Genomic DNA, 10931 nt, shown 5'->3' with positions numbered 1-10931 from the left:
AGTATAACAACAAAAGAATCACAACCTTCAATAAGCTGATCAACCTACTGCAAGTGGCTGAGAGGCATAATGAGATTTTTTTGAACAACAATATCAGGCCTGTTGGGACAAAGAAAATTCCTGAGGCTAATTATGGCAAAGAAAAAGGTAGAAAGAACCCCAATGCTGATCCCTACCCATGTGGCAACAATGCACCACGTGGCAAGGGACATGGGGGTCGTGGTATGGGCCATGGAGACCCTCCCAATGTATGGCGCAAAGATGGTGGTGCTGACCCTAGTGGTCATGGAAATAAGGTGCAAAGGGCACCGAAGAACCCTTCAATCAAACAGGAAAGAGTTGATAAATTAGATTTATGAATAAGTCATTGATTTGATTATTGTTGGCTTATTAATAAATTTTGAATTTTATTCTGAAGCACTGAATTTATTCAAATTTATTTACTACACATATTTACATAGTTTGAAATAGCACTATAAAGATGTAAAGCAATACATCTAGAAAAAGAAAAAAAAATTTGAATGAAAAGATTATCATTCTACCTAAAATAAGAAATACTCTAAAGAATATGAGATATATTTAAAGTCACAGGCGCTCTATATGCACCAAGAGCTAATCGAACCTTGTTAAGTTTCAAAGATATTCTTGCCAACGGTTATCATGTAAAAACACACTGTGAGAATGGAAATGAATACCTTTATATTACCTCTAATGAATGTGGAAGGAAACGCATTTTAGAGAAACTTATGAGTCAATCTAGTGGATTGTACCTCACTACGATTCGGTTCATTGAATCCTATGTTGTCACCAACAATGAAATGTGGGACACTGACTCATACAGGCTTTGGCATGACTACCTAGGGCACCCCGGTCGTGACATGATGATCCGTATTTTAAAGAACTCACATAGACATCCTTTCTTTCGAGTGAAAATAAAATGGGAGAAAAATCCGCCACACTGCAAGATGTCGGTTCTAGTACTGCTCAAATGCAGCCACTGCCTTCTAAAGTACCAGAAGCTCTACATCCCTTCCATTATGCCTCATTGACTATTTCAAAGGCATATCACTCGTTTTGCAAAGCAGACTCTTTAGCAAAAACAAGATCGAGACCTTCTTATGCTAAAGACACAAAACAAAACATTCCTTTCTTACAAAGGATACAAGGAGATATCTGTGGACCTATCCATCCAGAATACAGACCATTCAAGTACTTTATGGTTCTGGTGGATGCTTCGACAAACTGGTCACATGTCGTTTTATCGTCCACAAGAAATGCTGCATTTGCAAAACTCCTAGCACAGATTATATGTTTAAGGGCTCACCACCTTGATCACCCTATCAAGTCTGTAAGGCTTGATAACGCTGGAGAGTTTACATCAAAAGAATTTGATGAATATTTCATGTCTATTGGGATCGATGTAGAGCATCCTGTACTCCATGTGCATACACAAAATGGTCTCGCAGAAGCCTCCATCAAAAGGCTACAGATGGTGGCTAGGGCATTGGTTATGCGCACCAACCTACCTATATCTGCATGGGGTTATGCAATATTGCACGCAGCTTTACTTATTCATTTCAGACTCACTGCTAGCCAACCATTTTCTGCGTACCAGTTGGTAACTGGATATGAGCCTGACATTTCACACTTACGCATATTTGGTTGTGCAGTATATGTGCCTATTGCGCCCCCACAGTGCATCAAAATGGGTCTTCAGAGACGATTAAATATTTATGTTGGATATGAATCCCCAACAATTATCCACTAATTGGAACCTGATAGGAGCATAATTATACGATAATAATGTTGTTAATTCCCATATTTACTTTGTTAGTTTATCTTATTTTCTGGTTAATTTAGTTGTTTTTATGTTTATTAGGTTTTCGGAAGTAAGGAAAGAAATAAGTGCAAAAAGAAGGAGATATGTGCAATTGATGGAGAATTGTGGACACTTGATAAATCAAGGAAGCTTAAGGCAATATGAAGGAAAAGATATTCAGCAATTAATTCTCTTGGCTGCTCCTATTGGATAGAAGGATGTCAATGAATCCTAAATCAATCAGAACATAACTAAGGGGATTACCATTGAAGCCAAGGAGGGAGAGTCCTAAAAGGAAAGAAGGAAAGGGTTACAAACTGAATAAAATCTCTCCTTGGACGTTGAAGAACCAGACCATCTCACATACGAAGAAGCATAGATGCACCTGAGTTGGAGGAGAACCAACACTGTAGAATCACACCATAAACGATCGATCGTTGGAATTCCTGAGATCGATCGCTGATCCGTATTTTCCAATTTTCCAATTTCTGTTGTCTTCTTTCTCCATGAACTCCTTTGTGTTTTTGATTTACATTATTTGTAACTAAATTTTCAGTAGTTAGGGGGCAGTTGAAGCCCCTAGGCATGATCCATAACAAGCTTTGACATTCAATTTGTTTTCCAATTAATAAAGTTGAGGTTTTGTTTACTGATTTCTCATTGATGAATTATATATTTGTTTGCTTTGGAGGCCTACTTAGTATGCATGCTAGGGTTCTAATACTTTGATTGTTTGGTGCCTGGATCAATAGTTGGATTCCTCAAATTGTCTAGAGAAGTAATTGGTAGTTTTCACTCGCAAGTAGACAAAACCCTAGGTTTAGCGAGGCGCTAATTTATTTGCGATGCCTAGTGATTGCTCAAACTCTTTTCAAACTCAATGATCTCTGCATGTTTAATCTAATAAACGTACCTTTAGGTTGCATTGTTTGGAATAGTCTAGGTGTAGAGCACTTCCTGCCTAGCGTACAAAGTAAGACAGAGTAATAGGTTGTGGAATGAAAGCGTAATGAGAAGAATGAAGTCCTGAGGTACAAGGCTCGCCTTGTGGAGCAAGGTTTCTCACAACGCCCTGGAATTGACTACGAGAAGACATACTCTCCCGTAATGGACGTTATAACGTTTCGCTACTTAGTTAGCTTGGTAGTTTCTGAAGGACTAGAAATGCAGCTCATGGATGTGGTTACTGCATATCTCTATGGGGATCTTGATTCAGAGATATATATATGAAAGTGTCTGATGGCCTAACATTACCTAAGTCAAGTGACTCTAAATGTAACCCCAGTGCCCGGAAATACTATCCCTTAATTTATTTGCATTGCATTTAGATATTTCAATTCATCATATCGTTAAATTATCCTTCTTAATAGGAAATTAATTTTATGGAGTTTCAAAAAATTATTTTCTTCTCATGGAAAAATAGAGCACGACAATACGAGAGTGTAGGCGCAAAAGGTTAGTTAAACGGAGTTGTAACGAGAAAGTTATGAGTATTTTTGTGTGAGGGGTATTTTGATTATTTTGCCTCACCTTAGCTTAATTAGATCAGATATTGCATATATATTTGAAGATTTTGGAAGTTGGGATTCCGGCCACCATGAGCCACCGTGGCTCCGCCATCTCCAGTGGCCTTTCATGGCCATTTTGATTGTTTTTTAGCATTATTATGTTTCCTAGGATGTGTTAGTACTAGCCCAAGTATAATTGTTGAATTTTGGATGAGAAATTAGAATTTGGTGTTGGGAATAAATTGGAATAAATTATTTTTGGAGGTGTTGGAGTTGGAGGGAAGCTAGTGGAAGAGACTTAAGATGATTATTTGATGATAGGAAGACTTGGGTGACATTATGTCAAGGATAGGATATGATTGCTAGGATGCATTCACATTTCTTTACTTAGTTTATCAGAATTGAGCTTAATTTATTCATAAATTCTTATTGACTAGATACACTACTAGAATTATGGCCCCAGACATCGGCCAAAAACCGATGAGAAACAAAAACCCAACCGATGTCTTTGTGGGTGATGAGAAAGATCCGGAAAATGCAGACATCGGTTTTTAGCCGATGTCTAGTATTCGTGTAGACATCGGTTCCTAATTATAAATCGATGTAAATAGGTTTAAATGATAACAAACTTACATGTTTTACTATTTTTAAACCCACATTTTATTGTATTTAATGCTTAAAGAAATATAGATTACACAACACAAGTTTGCGTTTTAACATCGTTATTGATTTAAGAACCGATGACTGATATTGTTACAGACATCGGTTCCCATTTTGGAACTAATGTCTGGTACTGTTACAGACATCGGTTCCCATTTTGGAACTGATGTCTGGTACTCTGTAACATATCGTTTTCGACAAAAAATCGATGTCTGTATATTTTAGTAATATCGATTTCCATTTTGGAACTGATGTCTGGTACTCAGTAACATATCGTTTTCGACAAAAAATCGATGTCTGTATATTTCAGTAACATCGATTTTCATTTTGGAACTGATGTATCTGTATTACTAGACATCAGTTTTTATGGTTAAAACTGATTTCAACTTTATATCTAGACATCACATTCTATAAAGAGGATGATGTCCACAAAATATATAGTTGCTGTTATAAATTGCAATTTCGATAGTTGACAAGAGTGATTTGAATATTGGGTTATTATATCTGAAATCATCATCCTTAACAGTTTACAAAATGGGCAAAATAAAACCCCAATTCAGCTACTACAAGGCTAACCTAGCAATTAGTATTCATGTTTGTTCATAATTGCTACAAAAATGTTAATTAAAAGCTAGCCTAACTCAAAAAAGAGGTTGGCTTTCCCAACTTCTTGAATATAAGCAACCCCCATTACACCTGACAATCCTTCACATCACAGCACAATACTCAATCAAGATTGGTGTTCTTGGTGTGCGGTGCAGATAACTAATGGCTTGACAGATGACCGAAGAGACTCTGGTCCTTCTGCGGATATTCTCTTGCAAACTGCATCACAGTTGCTAATAACCTCCGTCAACCTTCCTTTAAGTTCCCCAATCTCTACCTGCAGTGCATGAGCTGTGTCCATGTTTCAATGTATAGGTTAATTTTACAAAGGTGTACAACTCATTTATCCATACAGTAGGTCCATCAACATCTGTTAAAGCAAAAGATCCTACGCAGAACTTATATTGCATATATGATGAGAATAATTACCTCCACATAAATGTTGCGAGGATGTCTTCATTGCTGTCACTGAATAATTAAAACATTGCTTAAGTTTAACAGACAACGCGTCCGCAATTTCTATCTTGTTCTATATCTCTTCCTGCCACAATTATCATCAAATCATGGTTAAATATTTCTCGTTGGGAGAAAGGAAGGCAGAGCAAGTCAATTTCCCAATATGCAGTCTTCCCAAATCTTAATTCCTAGGAAATACAATATGCAGTCTTTCCCAAATCTTAATTTCTAGGAAATACAGGCGCTCTTTATCAGATAGAGCAAACGACAAAACTCATTCCAAAGTCCAAACCATAAGATTTCTAATTTTCAAGACATGAGAATAACAGGGTATAATTCTATGAATTTTGAGCAACTATTAAATGAATGCACAGATTGCAGAACCTGTTCAGCAAACCCGCTGACTATATTATTAAAAGATAAAAGGAGCACGAGCTTAAGTTTAAATTGTAACATTTCCCTCAACAAGGTCAATCACTTCCAATTACTTTTCATAACTGATTTTAGTATTAACCATGATCCCCTTTCTTCAGTTCCGTTGTTAACTAGAGAATCTAAATGGATCTCTAAGACAGTTAAACAAGCATTCAGGATGAATAATACTAAAAGATAGCTATATCAGCTCATCAACGAAACTAAAGAACTAGACGAGTTCATAATATGCCACCTATTATAGATGTGATAAAACAATGATCTCAGCCAACCCCGAGTCTTTTTGGGAAATTAGGACCGTCACCAAACTAATTACATGTTAATAGTTTACGATCTAAAGTGAACCCAGATCAACCTAAAAGTTGGCCTGATGGAGGAGCAGAAAGCCACACTGAAGAACAACCTAACGCTTATACTCACGAATCATCACACTGAAGATCAATATAAATCACACTCCTAAAATCTTCCCTAAATTCTAAAATTAATCAATGTTCTTCCTGGACTTTGAGTTTTGCATTTGCAAAACCCTTCCAATAATCTTAAATAATAAATTGAAGTGCCGCAACATCTGTTCTATGTGTTGAAACTCAAAATTCAAAAGGCACTGATGCATCTTATTACAACAAACCTGTTTTTGGCTCAGCTTTTTGACATTCTCCTCCTACCACTCACGGTACATCGAGAAGAGTTCCAGTAACACTTTCGGATCCACAATACCTATATAGACAATTCAGAGCAGACTCATGAGTAACCAGCCTCATCACCAAACAATTTCCACTTCGAGTCAACGAAATTCTTGAAACAATGTTGCAAAGACAAATACATAGGACCTATTCAATTTCAACAGCTGTGCTTATAGCTCAAGAATTAAAAATACTGAAGCATAGAATATGCTGTAGACCCTAGGCATTTAGCTAGTCAGTAAAAATTTCATACATTTATACTGCTCTAATCCTTAATAGCTTAATTTTACTCTTTTTGCAGGAAATTAATAAGAAGAAAAAAAAACCCATAACCATAAAATGTCAACAAGAAGCTTACTGGGAGCTGAAGAAGACGAAGGTTTCCTCACTAAAATGTCAGTCAAGCAACCCTCACTTGGGGGTGAAGTCAGTAATGGCGTCGACTGCAATCAACAATTTACTGCCATCAATAATATGAAAAGTTATCTCTTACAAGCAACTTCTCATGTCCTATCAATCCAAGATAATTTGCTGAAGCAAAGTTCACTACTTCTTTGCCATTGACTATTGTATGTGGCCCTGCAGCACTGAATAAATTCTACTCATTAGCAAAATCCCTTAGAACAAGGAATATACTGTTCTATATTTACCCATAGGCAACATCATTTTAACTCCAAGATATAACACTGAAGAAAATTGCAATAACCAATTATTTATTCTTCCAAAAAAAATAACGTACTGCTAATGGTCTCTCTCTCTCTCTCTCTCTCTCTCTCTCTCTCTCTCTCTCTCTCTCTCTCCCTCCCTCCCTCCCTGACAAAATTCAAAAAGAGGAACATCTAATTAAAGCATAGCTGAACTATGGATTAGTCTATGAAGAGCTAGGGACTAAGCTCACTCACCTTTCCAACACTGGGGGTTCATATTGCATATCTTCTGTGATAGGAGGAATGAGAGGTTCAGGAACCCATTCCTCACATAGATCATCTATTTCCTACATGTACCAATACACTAGCAAAGTTCAGTTAAGAATCCAGGATACATGTCATATCAGAAAGCAGAAGAATCAGAAGCATATAATCAAACTAGACTTTTAGCAAGTTCATATGTGGTGATATGCAAATAGTAGCATACCTAAAAACTTTATTCATTGAGACAAAAGTTGACAACTAAATTGGTCACACAGATCTTTTCTTTCAAATCCCACGAGGAAGTATAATCAAATTACAATTTACAACAATGCCTCAACACTTCTGACTCCTTGTTTTGTTAAGTTACGAATATAAAAAGCAGTTCAATGGATTAAAGGAGGTGCGCAAGCAGAGTGTATTGTTCCACAAGAAAAAAGTGATATGTGCAAAAGCAATCGCCAATTTAAACCCTGAAAAATGTAGTTGTTAGTATAGAATAAGCAGGGATCGTTCAAGCCGGGGATTGAGGGTGCTAACATGTGAGAAACATATAAAGAAAAGAATTTACAAGTTTTCGAAATCAAAAACATAATATTTACAAGTTTACGAAAATTAGAATTCAACAAGTTACAAGCATGCTTAGAATTAGAACAACAAGAGTTAGAGAAAGAGCACATACATGTTACTAATTAGAGAACAAAGGAATGAGAGAAAGAAACGAAATTCACAAGCATATATATAGGCAAGGACGAAATTAGAGAGAAAACAAGTTAGAAAAGGTTTTGGAATCCTACTCCTATTTATACACAATTTACAAGTCCATATCACATAGGGAATCCATATACAACAAGGAAACAAATTAATGACCAAGTCAAACACAAAATACTAAGTCAAAACTAACTCTAACTACTTTCCCTAAAATTTAGGAGCTAATCCCTAAAAAATAGGAGCACATAACAAACACATAACAAACTCCTAAAAACCACCAAATTAATTCCTAGAAAACACTAACACATATTTACTATTCACAGAGACACTATTCATGAATTTAAAAACATTTTTTTATTTTATTATCTAAGTTAACATGCTACCTTAAAACTCTAAGTTAATTTTAATTAATTACAAATATACAAAAACACATAACAAAACGAAACAGGGGGTTTTTTTTTAAGATTCAACTATGAATTTTCAGAAAACATTAAAAGAATGAAAATCGTTTTATTTACATAGGTGGGAAAAGAAGGATTTTTGGAAAACAATTTATCAAGAACAATTCAAGAACAACATATTCATGCATCCCTTAATCTTGTTAATTACCATGGAAAGATATCAACCCAAGAAACAAAGTTACAAGCGCCCAATGTCCCTTATATGACTTCCCTTCACACAATTGATCGACGAAGCGCCAAACCAACATATTCCAAACGCAAGTATCACACAATCGAAGCGACTCATAATCTCATGCGTTCAAATCATTAAGAGCAAGTGAAAGTTTAGTCAATAAACATGCAAATTCAAGTACTCGAAGCGAATCTTTTCATTACATGCATAATCTGATCTCGACCTTTGTCCAAAGCCTTTACTACCATATTGAATTAGGGTCACGAAGCGTTAACCTAATTACTAGCTCCAATTACATGCAATCATCCTAAGTTTGCAACCAAAGAACAAAAACATATAAAAGTTATCTATAAAACAAAACCAGATTATCATTCCATATTTCGGCAATTAATCAAGATCAAACACACATAAACACATCAATCATAGAACAATTCATCCAAATCGCATCCAAAAATCAGAAAGTTAACTCATGGTTTCGGTTTTACACAAAGAAAAACAAAAACAGAATTTATATTGAACAAGTTACAAAACCGTAAGGAAAGCATGGTGAAGATGGTAAGAACAACCCTTAGACACGTCCCAAGGTACCAAAGAAGCTCCAAGGTGGTGGCACAAGGTGAAGATCACGGCAAAGGTGGAGGATGGCACGGCAAGAACTTGCAATATGCGAAAACCTGAAACTCAAGAGCAACCGGTGAGAAATCGAATTTGTGGAGAAAAAGTGTAACCCCTGGACGTCTAATACACAAGGTATATATAGGAGGACGTCCCAAGGCTCTCCCAATTCGTTTCTACTTGGTTTCTCTTAGTTCGTGTTGATTTAGGACTTCTTTGGCTCAAAACAGATTTCCGGCAGGATTGACCTCAGTCCACTAAAACGGCCATAACTTCCTCTAGAAAATAGATATTGATGAACCGTAAAAAGCTATGGAAACTAGACATCCGTAGCTTTCCAACCATATAAAGATCATAATTTTTTGAGCTCTGATCGATTTTTAACACTCCGTTGAAGTTGACTGATCTGCACAGGCAGATTTCCGAATCTGTAATGGATTTGACTTTTAATGCACAAGTTGAGTCCAATTCGGTTTTCCTTCACATCACATGCCTCTCACATGTCTTCCACGCCTATTCTGAAGTAGAAACGTCAAGAACTCCCTAGAACCTTCAAGAACCTCATGGCAATTCCAATCCTTACTCAACAAGAAGTCCAAATTCCACATTGCTTTGTAATTCGAATTCTTTGTTGCTTCCTCTTCCATGTGCACGGCATATGACCTTCTTGAGACTTCTAGATGCTTCATGGACGTTCCATAGACTTTTCCTAGCTTCCATAGGTCTCCTAGTATGAGTAGAACTCCATATGCAAGTAGGTTTCCTAGTTGAATACGAACTTCTTTTCTGCGATTCTTCTACACTCTTCCGGAACCTTCTTGAGTAATCCTTATCCAACAGGGACTCCTTGTCACACTAGGATTCCTTATCTGAGTAGGATTGGGTTTCCTTGTCCAAGTAGAACTTCTAATTTCCGCGACTTAAGAGTTTGAATCCAAGTCAGCTTCTGATTCCTACTCCAACTAGGATTCCTTTTCCTAGTCAAACTGGGAGAACTTCCATTTCTTCATTTCTTTCCATTTTTGCGCCACTTGTGCTTTCCTTAGCCATTTTTGGACCTTGAGACTCCATTTGCACCTGAAAAACACTAACTAAGTTAAATTGATCAAGATAAAGGAAATAACTTAGCAAAATATAGGGTTTAAACATTATAAACGTCGCATTTTATGCTCCTATCAAAAAGTACTGGCATAAAACTTTCACACAAACCTTCTCTGTTAAAGGCTTCTTAGAGGGCTTGTAACTTTTCTGGGAGAATAGAAAAACAATGACTGCAAAAAGAAGCACTTCTACATAAAGATGTCCTGCAAGAAAAAGGCCAAACAAGAGAGATTTGTTGATGAGAAGCTATCCTAGATATTCAAGAGAGATTTTTTCAAGCAAACAAAATTGAAAAACCAGAAACAACCCATATGGGATATTCAATAAGTCAATGAGAATTTCCATTCAAGTCAATTATCCCAATAATCCCAATTTCAGTAAAATAAAGTTTAAACAAGTTAACACTCCACACCCATACCAAAAGAAAAACTAGATCTAGAGTGGTATTACCGTAGCCCATCGCCCTGAACCAAATATTCTGCTGCCACCATAAACAAATACCCAAATCCCTGCCAAAACATCAAAATCATGCTATAAACAAAGTCTAGACCCATTTACCTGCCACCATATATAATCCGTAGACTCATTCTGAAAAGCTTGAAACAAATCGAGACATGACCCCTAATTTCTTTTTCAGTTTTCTCCAGCCACCAGAAATGAAATTAACCCATATATCTGAGCTTGAGCACTAATTGGAAGAATATGTGAGATGATAAGAGCCGTATCAAAAGTTCATAAATTTAAGATTGGGTAATCAGGTCGGGTCTTACTATTTCTAGCAATAACGAGCTCTTGGAGC

General features: G+C 36.4%; 1 pseudogene; it reads right to left on the bottom strand.

The window, feature by feature from the left end:
• Window positions 1-4553: 4553 nt before the first annotated feature.
• LOC112190035 lies at window positions 4554-10592 on the bottom strand (annotated as a pseudogene).
• Between the last annotated feature and the right edge of the window lie 339 nt (window positions 10593-10931).

This window comes from Rosa chinensis, chromosome 2, assembly GCF_002994745.2.
Source record: "Rosa chinensis cultivar Old Blush chromosome 2, RchiOBHm-V2, whole genome shotgun sequence".
In the NCBI taxonomy this organism is placed as follows: Eukaryota; Viridiplantae; Streptophyta; class Magnoliopsida; order Rosales; family Rosaceae; genus Rosa; species Rosa chinensis.
The sequence above is the reverse complement of the archived record's forward strand: the minus strand, read 5'-3'. Positions and strand labels throughout refer to the sequence as shown.